The following is a 14,444-nucleotide window of genomic DNA, read 5'->3' on the forward strand; positions in this document are numbered from 1 at the left end:
TAATATGGAGCTTGTATTATTTTATTTGTGTCTAGAGTTGTGTTGTGATATCTTCCCGTGAGTCCTTGGGTTTGATCGTACGCATTTGCATGTATGATTAGCGTATGATTAAACCGAGGGCGTCACAAGTTGGTATCAGAGCCGACTGCCTGTAGGTAGCCCCCTTTCCAACTCCTTGGCGGAAGTTGAGTCTAGTGTTTGAAAAATATTACTAACACTGATGTTGTGGTTTACGGGCCCACATCTCAATTGGTTGGTATTACTATCTTTTACTCCTTTCCTATACTCTGGTCTCTACTCTCTCTTCTCTTTAGGGTTAAAGATTTTACTAACTCTAACATTAGGTCATCGTAAATATTTCCTCCCGGAGAGCCCCGTAATTCCATACGATGGCTTAATTCGTCAGAAGACTCCGATGATACTCTCCGATGTTTTATCTCGAGAACTTGTGCCCATCGCTCTTGCGATTTCCTTTCCTCCGTCAACCCTTGTGGATGACTACATACAAATGTCATCCATATTTTCTTTCCAAATGCTCCTGTTTTTGCGAGATGCAACGAATTATCTTATCGGGGATTCGTCCATCATCAGTTGTCATGGGTTTCGAAAGTTCTTTGACTTACTATTCGGTCTTCCGAAATCCTCCATAGCCTAATGTTCATGACCTTTCTCACCTGCTTCCATTATGGTTAAATACATATGACTAGCCACATTCATTAAAATTCCTTTGTGAATTTTCCTGTGATCTTATTGATTCTCCTTTGGGTGAATGCACACAATCATATGTTGATACTCATGAATTATCTTCCGGCTCAGACGTCCTTCTAGACGGAGCGGGTTTTCGACTTATCAACATTGGTTCGCTGTCCATCCAAGTCCATTCAACCTATTGGTATTTGACCAGAGCATCTGTTTATGATACACCAATCTGGAAATCTTAATTCCTTTGGTAGTTAAGTATCGATATTTTTCAGATGTTCTATAATCCGATGCTTTGCGTTTTACCCCCTCTGATTGAGTACCGATACTCACATCATATCATTTGTGGATTGCCAGACTCATTTCAGTTATTATCCGACGACATCCTTTGCTTTAGAAAATTCTTGTGATTGTTTCCCCTGACACATGATGCCATTGGTAAATTGTGTCTCCTCCCTTTGATAAGTTGTACCATACAATTTGTCAGCCATATCCTTCAAGCATGTGTTATTTACTCTTGAATTTTGTGGTATATGTTCCTAAGATGCCCCGATAGGTTGAACCTATGCCTTCCTAAATCAACATAAACCGAAGAGTTTTCACGAGCCTTGCTCGTCTGGTGTTTTGCCAGATAATCTTTTTAAGCTACAACTTGATCAAAGGCGAGGAGTAAGTGGCAGGTGATGCATTGATGAAGTGGGAGTCGACCTTGAACTTTGTGTTCATGCCCATGGAAACGACGTTGATGCTATCATACAAACTCCTCGTAACAATAATCAATAATTCTATGATTTGATCTGGTATCTGTCGTTTGGTACCTTACAATCGTGGTTCCGACCATGTTGTCCTACCTTGATTTAATTCTCAGATGAGTCAAAGTACTTGTCTTCTTGAAATCAATACATTGGTCCAGGCCTTAATGTTGATCTACCTTCGAGTATTTTACCTTGTAGCCGAGGATATCTCGGAACGATATAACATCTTGAGAGCTCCTCATCAACTATGATATTTTCATTTATTTCGAGTTTTCCTCGTGTTTTGAATCGTTGGACACGCAAGTACATCGATAACTGAAACAAGTACGCATTGCGATTCAACAATTTTTAGTAATCTTCCTTGTTTACGAGTTTGTACTCGATCGTGTCATTCTAAGCTGTTAAGCTACATCATCATGGTCATGTTGGAGCTCGACCATGTTATCTGTACCCTCCATCCCTGGAGCACAATCCCAACTGTGCGTTAAGCTTGCATCAAGCTTTCCACACCATGTTGGTTGTCCGGAAATGCAATCTCAATTCTAAGCTAGCAGTCTTGTCTGTGATTCTGACAACCTCTTTCTTCATCATTCCCTTGCTTGATGTCGACGCTGAACGAATACATCTTCGTGAAGCTTCTCGACAAATGTGTCATGATCACTATCAACATTCTGAGCTCTTGCTGGGTATCGACCGAATGCATGATGAGAAATCACATCCTTGCCCCGCGATGATATGTGTTATCATCGACAACCTTCTTGCCTCCCCTCCTACACAAACGTATTCATGTTTTGTGTTGTCCTTCGAGTTCCTTGCTAATTCAGCTTATGTCACCTTCTACCTTGGAGTATTACTATATTTTCTATCAAGAATCTTGTGAGCATCATTGCACCTCTTAAAAATCCTTGACATAGTAATACTTCTCGCCATCACCATTCATTTCTTGGTCCCGTGTTGTTTCTAACCGGTATACCGACAAGTGAACTCTGATGTGTGATTCCAATACTTCTAGCAACCCTATTTCCTTGAGGTTAACAACTGATTGTTTCAATTTTAGTGTGTTTGGTGATGACTCATCATTTTTGACATTGGTTGTGCTACTCCGTCCGTATTCCCGGGTGCATCCTTTGACCAATGTTTAATTGTTGTTGATCCCTCGAACATGCGACATTATAGCATTTGACTTGACAAATGCTATCTTGGAAATTTGTCCCTGTCAAAATCTTGAGGGATTGTTGCTGAGCCCATCGGTCGCACCCTCAAGTTCTCCGTGGTTCGTGATGAAGCTTTTGAAAGCACTATCTTTGTGCCTAGCTCATGGAGGATATGTTTGATATAATAAGTGTTTTCCCAAAGTTCACGTGCACTCTTTCCGCCGTGAATTTGTGAAAGTTTTGTTTCGCTTGCTCTTCGGAAATTCCAAATCATTCACGCATGTGCGAAGTGTTGTATGTTTTGAAGATTTACTATCTTGACTCCATGTAATTTCTCTTAGCACGCCAAACTACTGACTGATTTGATCAAGGAAAAGAAGTTCTTTCATAAGAGCTGATCCATACTTACACATGGAACCTTATCATCCTCGATGATGGTTCCCAAATGAGAACCCAGTTGCATTTTGAGATAAGAATTTCACATGGGCATGAATGTCTTGACGTGGTGTTCATGTGCCTTACCATCACATTCATATTTCAAGAATTGCTTGTATAGTTCATATCATGAGAATCTTGCGTCTTCATTTTTCTTCTCAGGCATCTTGAGTCTGAGGTGTTCCGACACCAATCAGATCTGAATCTCGGGCAGATATGATGGTTGGGACATTTTCCCAATAATTATAACTTTGGCCTTTATGTAACCGGTACGGTGATGTCTTGTCTGGCACACCAGGCCGAAGGACCTATTGTTATAAACTCTCCCATATGTAAGATTCTCCATCCTTTCGTGTGGAAACTATATGATTTATTTCATAAGTTGACCCTCATGAATCCTCCTTGTGTGCCTATTGGTCCGACCTTTATCGGATGACCGTGTCGATGCTACCTCGAAGCATGGATGTGGTACTCCAAATTTCAACAGGAACATTGGAAGCGCGATGCTAAATTGTTCCTGATCGATTATCCAAACCGCATGGTATGGATAAACATGATGATTCTTCTTGCCTCTTTATCTAAATGGTCAAGTACTTGATGACATATCATGTATACCATACTCTATGTTCTCCTCAGGAATGGTATACTTTAAATTCTTGTGTGTGTGCACACATTCTCATTCTCATTGGTCTGTTTGACCTTTCTTGTGGCATAACTTATCTAAGCAGTGTTAATTCCCTGCTTAGGTAAAAATCTCGGTATACAACTCTGTCGGTAAGACCCTGTTAGTATTGTGGATAACATTCTGATAACCGTCGGTGGACGAGAACCTTGCCTATTGGTCTGCCTCATTTCAACGAGCAGGAAAATGGTTCTATTCGTTCCCCGCCCTTGGTACCGCTGTTGTTCCAACATAACTGACAAGTTATCCTCTTAGATGTCTTGCTACCAAGAACGTATAATATGTCGCCCCTCTACCTACTACCGGCCCACATGGTGGACCTATAACCCAAAATTCCACATGTTTGAAACCTGGCTCTCCTGTACATCTTTGACTCCAAAGTATCCTTTGCACTTGGCTCATATGGAATTCCCGAGCCACCGTCCAATGGACTGATCACTCCTTGGTCCAGATGTTATCCAACATGCTAAAGATCATGTTCGCATTGATTACGACAACCTGAAGGCTGCTCAGTCTCGTCAGAAGAGTCAGTATGACTGTCATCATCAAGATATGGTCTATCAACCTGGCGAAAAGGCTTATCTTCGTGTCACACCAATGAGAGGTGCACAACGTTTCGAGATCAAGGGCAAGTTAGCTCCTTGCTATATTGGTCCTTTCACTGTTCTCGAAAGGCGTCGAAGTGTGGCTTATCAATTGGAACTGCCGGCGAACCTTTTTCAGGTTCACAATGTCTTCCATGCTTCTCAGCTCCGTCGCTGCTTCAAGGATCCTATTCGAGCAGTGGATCATGGTATGCTTGAGCTGCAACAAGACCTCTCTTATAAAGAGCATCCGGTCCGCATTCTCGACCAAGCTGAACGTAAAACTCGTCGCAAAGTCACCAAGTTCCTTAAGGTACAGTGGTCAAATCATTCTGAAGATGAAGCCACTTGGGAACGCAAGGATCATCTTCGTGATGAATACCCCGGGCTCTTTCCTTCTACCACTTAATTCTCGGGACGAGAATTCTTGTTAGTAGGGGAGAATTATGACATCCTCGACTTTTGCTACAGTGATGATTGTAATTAAGCGACAGTGATCCCGCGCTAATGATGCCACGTCATCGTGGATTATATCAATGTTCTCATGTTGGTTGAAACCGAATCAAAATTCGAGGTTTGAGATTAAGTCAAACGAGAAAAGAATTCGGTTGTTGAGATAAAAATGTCACGGGAGTTATAAAGATTTCCTAGCGGATTATAATATTAAATCGGGCACTTTTGAAATTATTGATAATCCCAATATATTTAAGAGAGGAGTTTTAAATAAAACAAATAAAAGAAATATAGCAAATGGAAAGAAATAAATAAAGGGAAGAATTAAAAGTATATATAATAAATTATAAAAGAAACTAAATAAAAAAATAATAGTAAAAAGAAATAATAGTATATATATAAAAAAAGAAAAAAATAGATCCCCTGGCCTAACTCGGCCACAAGTGGCCCAGCCAGGACACCCCATCCACGCCCAACTGCAACCAGGGGCACGGGCAACCCTAGCAACCCCGTGGCTCGCCCGCTCCCCTCGCTCTCCACCCCCGCTACCGCCAGGGCTCCCGACCTCGATCCTGCCTCCAACCCCACGACCGAAGGGGCCCCTCCCCACCTAATGTCCCGGCAAGGCCCCCACTACCCACAGAAGGAACCCACCTCTCCCCTTGGCTCCTCCTTGTTCTCCCGCACCTACCTCGCTCCCTTCTCTCTCCCCAACCGACAGCTCCCGTCGGCCCCTCCCTGCCTCCCAGGGACTGAGTCCCTCACCTCCCACACCTCGCCTCCCGCAACCTCGCCCGAGTCCCCTCCCGTCGGCCCCCATCCTGCTGCCGGCGGCTCCGTGCCATCTCCGTCTCGGATCCCCCCGCGCAGCCTCCCTGCGACAGGCCTGGCCTGCAACCTCCCAGGGAACCGAGCCCCTTCCCCCACGTCACCACCTCCACCCTGAGCCCCAACCCCCAGATCCTTCGTCGGCCGATCCCCTGCACCGTTTCCCCGTCGGCCCCTTCCCCCTGCTCGGTCCAGCAGGGGCCGGGCAGGGAGACCCCTCCATCCTCGTCACGCCTGTCGGCCCCCTCCGGGAGGCCTCTCCAGCGACCGTCCTCACCGGCACCACCGCCACCGTCACCACCGTCACCGCCTCGTCTTCCTCCTCGTCGTCTACTCCGCCTTACGAGAACTCCGGCTTCACCGGACCCTCTCGTCAACGTCGGTGAGCCACTACTCGGGCTCCTCCCACCATCTCCTTCCTCGCGCCGTCACGGTTCCATTCCGTCAAATGGCGTTCCGATCCGACGCCGTTAGGATCGATTAGGCGGTATGGGAGATATATCTCTCTCTTTGTGATGAGAGTCTGTGTTAACACAGAGGTGGGAGTTGTGAGATGAGATAGAAAGAAATAGAAATAAATGTTGTATTGCGTATGTATGTATGTATAAATGTCGTACATACATTGTATGTATGAGATGCACGATGTATGTATTTACGTATATAGGTATATGGAGAATACGTTAATTGTTTGGATATGTATATGTGAGTAAAAATGTGTATTTGGCCTAAAGCCACTTACCGGTGGGGCCAACGCACCCCGCTGTCTATGACAGGGAGGCTCCACAACCTCTTTTAAAGAAAAGTGAAAATTAAAATATAAAAATAAAAATAATGTTTTTATTAAATAAGTAAATAGATATATTATTTAATTAATTAATTGGATAATTAGAATAATTAGAGTATGACACGTGGGTCCCCCGCAAAATTAATTTGATTAATTAATATTTAATCTTAATTAAAACTTGTGCCTATGACATTCGGGACCCACTCGTCAGTTGACCAGTCAACTGTTAATGTCAGCATGACATCATGCTGATGTCATAATTGCTTTTATTTAAATTAATTAAATCAATTTTAAATTCCTAAATAATTAATAAAACTTTAAAAGTTTATATAAAATAATCTGTAAGTCAGATCAAAATATTTTCAACATGAAAGTTGATCAGCAGAACGAGACGAACCCGGATACACGGTCCATTCGTTTGTCACACGTCCCTAGCATAGCAGACGTGGAACACCTCCATCGTTTCCAGTCTGACCGGTAGTAGCCCGAGACACGGAAAATATTGTGAGATATTCTTCCGACCCGTCTATGACGTATGTTGTTGAGTTAGCTCATGTCTAGCCTGCATCTTGCCATGTCATGCATTGTGTTGCACCGTTGCTATTATTTATTGTTTCTTCCTCCTCTTCTTACCGGTTGACCCCGAGGCTGACGCTGCTGCCGGGTACATCTACGACCCTGCCGATCAGTCCTTTGCCGCAGAGTAGCAAGGCAAGCAAACCCCCCTTGATCATTCCTATATCACCTATGTCTTTCTTCCTACTGCTTGCATTAGTATTTTGCTACTGTTGTAGTTAGCTCCTATATCTGATGCATATCCTATTTTTGATGAACTGCTACTTTCAGTCCTGTATCTTTAATACGCTTAGTATAGGTGGAGCAGTCATCCCCTCTGACCCCGTAGTCCAGTTGCCCCGCTTGTTTTCAAATCTCGATCCCTGATCGATGAGCCAGACCCGACACATCACATACACCCCCTTAGTTGTCCGAGCTACAGAGATACTACCGGGTACCGAGGGTGACACCTCGCTAAGTACTCCTAATGATATCTGATACGTCTCAAACGTATCTATAATTTTTGATGGTTTCACGCTGTTATCTTGTCTTCTTGGGATATTTTATGTACCTTTTATATCTTTTTTGGGACTAACTTATTAATTCAGTGCCAAGTGCCAGTTCCTGTTTTTTCTGTGTTTTTGACTATGATTTTGGGACGGAGTCCAAACAGAAGAAAAACCCCAAAATGATTTTTTCCCGAACGGAAGAAGATCAGGGGGCCTTTGGGCCAAGCCAGGTGGGCTCTAGGGAGCCCACAAGCCCCCACTCCGCCACCAGGGGGGAGGCGGCGGTGGCAGGGCTTGTGGCCTCCCTGGCCGCCCCCTGACCTAGAACCTTTGCCTATATATTCCCAAATATCTAGCAAAAAATTAGGGGAGCCTCGAAAATACTTTTCCATCGCCGCAAGCTTCCGTTTCCACGAGATCTCATCTGGAGACCCTTCTCGGCGCCCTGCCGGAGGGGACTTTGGAGTTGGAGGGCTTCTTCATCATCATCATCGCCCCTCCAATGACTTGTGAGTAGTTCACTTCAGATCTACGGGTCCGTAGTTAGTATCTAGATGGCTTCTTCTCTCTCTTGGATCTTCAATACAAAGTTCTCCATGATCTTCATAGAGATCTATCCGATGTAATCTTCTTTGGCGGTGTGTTTGTCGAGATCCGATGAATTGTGGATTTGTGATCAGATTATCTATGATATATATTTGAGTCTTTGCTGATTTCTTATATGCATTATTTGATATCCTTGTAAGTCTCTCCGAGTCTTGGGTTTTGTTTGGCCAACTAGATCTATGATTCTTGCAATGGGAGAAGTGCTTGGTTTTGGGTTCTACCATGTGGTGCCCTTTCCCAGTGACAGTAGGGGCAGCAAGGCACGCATCAAGTAGTTCCCATCAAGGGTAAAAAGATGGGGTTTTTTATCATTGGTTTGAGATTATTCCTCTACATCATGTCATCTTGCTTAAGGCGTTACTCTATTCTTATGGACTTAATACACTAGATGCATGGTGGATAGCGGTTGACGTGTGGATTAATAGTAGTAGATGCAGAAAGTATCGGTCTACTTGTTTTGGATGTGATGCCTATAGATATAATCATTGCATAGATATCGTCATGACTTTGCCCGGTTCTATCAATTGCTCGACAGTAATTTGTTCACCCACCGTCTACTTGCTTTCATGAGAGAAGCCCCTAGTAAACACTACGGCCCCCGGGTCTATTCACATCCATCGTTTACACCTCCACTTTTACTTTGCTTTGTTACTTTGTTGCTTTCAGTTCTCACTTGGCAAACAATCTATAAGGGATTGACAACCCCTTCATAGCGTTGGGAGCAAGCTTTTGTGTTTGTGCAGGATCTTGTGATACTCCTCCACTTGATTGATACCTTGGTTCCCAAACTGAGGGAAATACTTACCACCGCTGTGCTACATCACCCTTTCCGCTTCGAGGGAACACCAACGCAAGGCTCCAAGGCCATGGGGGAAATCCTTTGCATACTTGCCTAGGAAGTCCCTTAAGGCGTAGCCGCAGCTGAAGTATTCCTGATGCCGTCGACACGACTATTCTTGGCGCCGTTGCAAGGGAAGCACAGTTGACATCAGAAGTATTTCTGGCGCCGCTGCCGGGGAGGAGGATTGCTTGCCGAGGAAGATCAAGACAAGAATAATCTCCCGTCAAGACGCCTATTTCTGGCGCCGTTGCTTGGGAGGAGAGATCAAGATCTATCCAAGTAGGTCTCACAAACTCTTCTCTTGCATTTACTTTTGTTGCCAGTTGCCTCTCATTTTCCTCTCCCCCACTTCACATTTGTCGTTTCCATTTGCCTTTCTCCTTCGCCGTTTTCTTTTGTCTTTGCCGTATCCCTTTGCCGGTTTTCTCGCTTGCTTGTGTGCTTGTTTGTTTGTTGAAGTCATCATGGCTAAAAACACCAAACTTTGCAACTTCTCGAGCACTAATAATAATGATTTTATTAGTACTCCGATTGCTCCCGCCACTAGTGCGGAATAGTATGAAATCAACGCAGCTTTGCTGAATCTTGTTATGAAAGAGCAATTCTGTGGCCTTCCTAGTGAAGATGCCACATCCGAACTCAATACCTTCATTGAGCTTTGTGATATGCAAAAGAAAAGAGATGTGGATAATGACGTGATTAAGTTGAAACTTTTTTCCTTTCTCGTTGCGAGATCGCGCAAAAACTTGGTTTTCTTCTTTGCCTAAAAATAGTATCGATTCTTGGGATAAGTGCAAAGATGCTTACATATCCAAGTATTTTCCGCCGGCCAAGAACATGTCCTTACGTAACGATATCATGAATTTCAAGCAACTTGATCATGAACACGTTGCACAATCTTGGGAGAGGATGAAGCTTATGATTAGAAATTGTCCCGCTCATGGCTTGAGTTTGTGGATGATTATACAAATCTTTTACGCTGGCTTGAATTTCGCTTCTCGCAATATCTTGGACTACGCCTCAGGTGGAACGTTCATGGAAATAATGTTTGAAGACGCTACAAAACTCCTAGACAATATCATGACCAACTACTCTTAGTGGCACACTGAAAGGTCGCCTGCTAGCAAAAAGGTGCACGCTATAGAAGAAATTAACTCGCTTAGTGCTAAGATGGACGAGTTGATGAATTTGGTTGCTAGTAGAAATGCTACCATAGATCCTAATGACATGCCACTATCTTCCTTGATTGAGAGTAGCAACGCTAGCCTGGACGTGAATTTTGTTGGTAGGAACAATTTTGGTAACAACAATGCTTTTAGAGGAAACTATGTTGCTAGGCCTTTTCCTAGTAACTCCTCTAACAATTATGGCAATACCTACAACAACACTTATGGAAATCACAAAAAAATACCCTCTGATTTAGAGAGTAATATCAAAGAGTTCATCAACTCTCAAAAGATTTTCAATGCGTCAATAGAGGAAAAACTACTCAAAATTGACGATTTGGCTAAGAGCGTTGATAGGATGTCTTGTGATATTGATGCTTTGAAAGTTAGATGCGCTCCTCCCAAGGTAAACTTGGATGAAACTTTGAAAGCTATGCGTGTCTCCATGAATGAGAGCAAAGAAAGAACCGCCCAAATTCGCACTAGGCATGAATGGTTTAAAAGGGTGCGTTCTAGTGATGCAAATCACGAAGATCTTAAAGTGATTGGTGTGTCTCCTGTTGAATCTTTGTTTTCGCGTGTAAAACCTATTTATGGAGGGGCTGGATATGAATCCACTTTGGTTGAAAACTTCCCCAATGATTCGGAGGCCACCCATCTTGATGATAAATGTGTGGAGAGTGGAGTAGAAGAAGTCAAAATTTTGGGTAGTAATGAAACTCCCACTTTGGATTTCAAGTAATTCAATTATGATAATTTCTCCTTGTTTGAATGCATTTCTTTGATGCAATCCATTGCAAACTCTCCACGCGCTTATAGCCAAAGCAAAGCCATTTACCGCGCATATCGTAGATGCTATGATGAAACTCTTGAAGAGAAGCTCGAACTAGAAGTCTCTATACCTAGAAAACTTCATGATGAGTGGGAACCTACTATCAAAATCAAGATCAACAACTATGAGTGCAATGCTTTGTGTGATTTATGTGCTAGTGTTTTCACGATTCCAAAGTCTTTATGTGATATTCTTGGTTTTCATGAGATTGAAGAGTGTTCTCTTAATTTGCATCTTGCGGATTCTACTGTCAAGAAACCCATGGGAAGGATCGATGATGCTCTTATTGTTGCAAATAAGAACTATGTACCCGTGGATTTCATTGTACTTGACATAGATTGCAATCCTTCATGTCCCATTATTCTTGGTAGACCTTTCCTAAGGACTATTGGTGCTATCATCGATATGAAGGAAGGAAATATTAGATTTCAATTTCCTTTAAAAAAGGGCATGGAGCACTTTCCTAGAAATAAAATAAGATTGTCTTATGAATCTATGATGAGGGCTACTTATGGTTTGAGCACCAAAGATGACTATACGTGATTCCATCACTTTTTTCCTAGCTAAGGGCGTTAAACAAAAGCGCTTGTTGGGAGGCAACCCAACGAATCTATCCTTTTTCTTTCTGTTTTGTGTTTTTCACACTTTCATAATTCTGTTATGATTGTGTTTTTTGTGTTTCTTTTTGCGTTTGTGCCAAGCAAAACCGTTATGATTAGTCTTGGGGATGATCGTTTGGTCATGCTGGAAAAGACAGAAACTTTCTTCTCACGAAAATAATTTTCATTTTCCTTATGTAAGAGATTTTGAGTATATTCTTTCGTCTGCTGATTGCTACGCAAATTCTTTAGACTGTCGTAATTTTTCAGAATTTTTGAAGTACCAGAGGTATACGAAATATACAGATTGCTACAGACTGGTCTGCTGTTAACAGATTCTGTTTTTGTTGTGTTGGTTGCTTATTTTGATGAAACTATGGAAAGTATCGGGGGGTATTAGCCATGGAAGATTGAAAGTACAGTAACCCAACATCAACACAAGTAGAATTTAAGTTTGCTACAGTACCTAAGGAAGTGGTGGTTTGCTTTCTTGTACTAATGTTATCACGAGTTTCTGTTTAAGTTTCGTGTTGTGAAGTTTTCAAGTTTTGGGTGAAGTTCTTATGGACAAAGAGATAAAGAGTGGCAAGAGCTCAAGCTTGGGGATGCCCTAGGCACCCCAAGAGATTCAAGGATGCCATAAAAGCCTAAGCTTGGGGATGCCCCGGGAAGGCATCCCCTCTCTTGTCTTCAATCCATCGGTAACGTTACTTGGGGCTATATTTTTATTCGCCACATGTTATGTGTTTTTTCTTGGAGCGTATCGTATCGTAGGAGTCTTTTATTTTTGTTGTGTCACAATCATCCTTGCTGCACACCTAGAGAGAGAGTCATGCACTCACCATGATTTTGTCGAGCTTCACTTATATCTTTTGGTAGACAATTTAAGCTCACATGTGCTTCACTTATATCTTTTGAGCTAGATACTTTTGCTCTATACGCTTCACTTATATCTTTTAGATCTCAGCGATGCGTGGCTTGGTAGTTGATCTATGCTTTGAAAGTAGTCTCAAAAGGGGTAGTTATCCAAAGGGATACGAAAACTTCCACCTTCATGTGCATTGAATAGTTCGAGAAGTATGATTCATCTCAATTAGTTTTGAGTTGTGGTTATGGTAATATTGAAGTTATGCTAGTAAGGTGTTGTGGATCTAGAAATACTTGTGTTGAAGTTAGTGATTCCCGTAGCATGCACGTATGGTGAACCGCTATGTGATGAAATCTGAGCATGATTAGTATATTGATTCTCATCCTTTGCATGGCGGTCGGGATCGCGTGATGGTTTATACCTACCAACCCTTCCCCTAGGAGTATGCGTTGAATGCTTTGTTTCGATTACTAATAAACCTTTTGCAACAAGTATATGAGTTCTTCATGACTAATGTTGAGTACATGGTTCAGATGCACTTTCACCTTTCACCATCATTATATTCTTAGTGTCGTGCAACTTTTGCTGGTGCACAAAACCCACCATTAGCCTCCCTCAAAACAGCCACCATACCTACCTACTATGGCTTTTTCAAAGTCATTCCGAGATATATTGCCATGCAACTACCACCATGACATGTGCCACCACGTCTACATTGTCATTGCATGATTGTAAAATAGCTTGCATGATGTTTCCATTGATGTCTATGCCATGCTAGATCATTGCCACGGTACACTACCGAAGGCATTCCATATAGAGTCATTGTTGCTCTAAGTTTTGAGTTGAATGTGTGATGATCATCATTAATGGAGCATTGTCCCATGTGAGGAAATAAAAGAGGCCAAAGAATCCCACCAAAATAAAAAATAATAATAAAAAAAGAGGCCAAAGAGCCCACTAAAAAAATGAGAGAAAAAGAGAGAAGGGACAATGCTACCACTTTTTCCACACTTGTGCGTATTAAGCACCATGATCTTCATGATTGAGAGTCTCTCATTTTGTCACCACCATATAGCTAGTGGGAAATTTTCATTATATAACTTGGCTTGTATATTCCAATGATAGGCTTCCTCAAAATTGCCTTAGGTCTTCGTGAGCAAGCAAGTTGGATACACACCCACTAGTTTTATTTAAGAGCTTTCACATACTCGTAGCTCTAGTGCATCATTTGTATGGCAATCCCTACTCATTCACATTGATATCTATTGATGAGCATCTCCACAACTCATTGATATGCCTAGTTAATGTGACTATCTTCTCCTTTTTTGTCTTGCAACCTCCACCACATTCCACACCATCTATAGTGCTATAACCATGGCTCACGCTCATGTATTGCGTGAGATTTGAAAAGGTTTGAGAAATTAAGGTGTGAAACAATTACTTGGCCAATACCGGGGTTGTGCATGATTTAAATTCGTTGTGCAATGATAATAGAGCATAGCCAGACTATATGCTTTTGTAGGGATAACTTTCTTTTGGCCTTGTTATTTTGAAAGTTCATGATTATCTTGCTAGTTTGCTTGAATTATTATTGTTTCCACGTCAATAGCAAACTATTGTTTTGAATCTAATGGATCTGAACATTCACATCACATAAGAGGAATTACAAAGGACACCTATGCTAGGTAGCATGAAAGCATCAAAAATTCATTCTTTATCACTTCCCTACTCCAGGACGAGCAGGAGTTAAGCTTGGCGATGCTTGATACGTCTCAAACGTATCTATAATTTTTGATGGTTTCATGCTGTTATCTTGTCTTCTTGGGATGTTTTATGTACCTTTTATATCTTTATTGGGACTAACTTATTAATTCAGTGCCAAGTGCGAGTTCCTGTTTTTTCTGTGTTTTTGACTCTTTTCAGATCTGATTTGGGAACGGAGTCCAAACGGAAGAAAAACCCCGAAATGATTTTTTCCCGAACGGAAGAAGATCAGGGGGCCTTTGGGCCAAGCCATGTGGGCTCCAGGGAGCCCACAAGCCCCCACTCCGCCACTAGGGGGAGGTGGCGATGGCAAGGCTTGTGGCCTCCCTG

Source organism: Hordeum vulgare, chromosome 1H (assembly GCF_904849725.1).
Source record: "Hordeum vulgare subsp. vulgare chromosome 1H, MorexV3_pseudomolecules_assembly, whole genome shotgun sequence".
Taxonomy (NCBI): Eukaryota; Viridiplantae; Streptophyta; class Magnoliopsida; order Poales; family Poaceae; genus Hordeum; species Hordeum vulgare.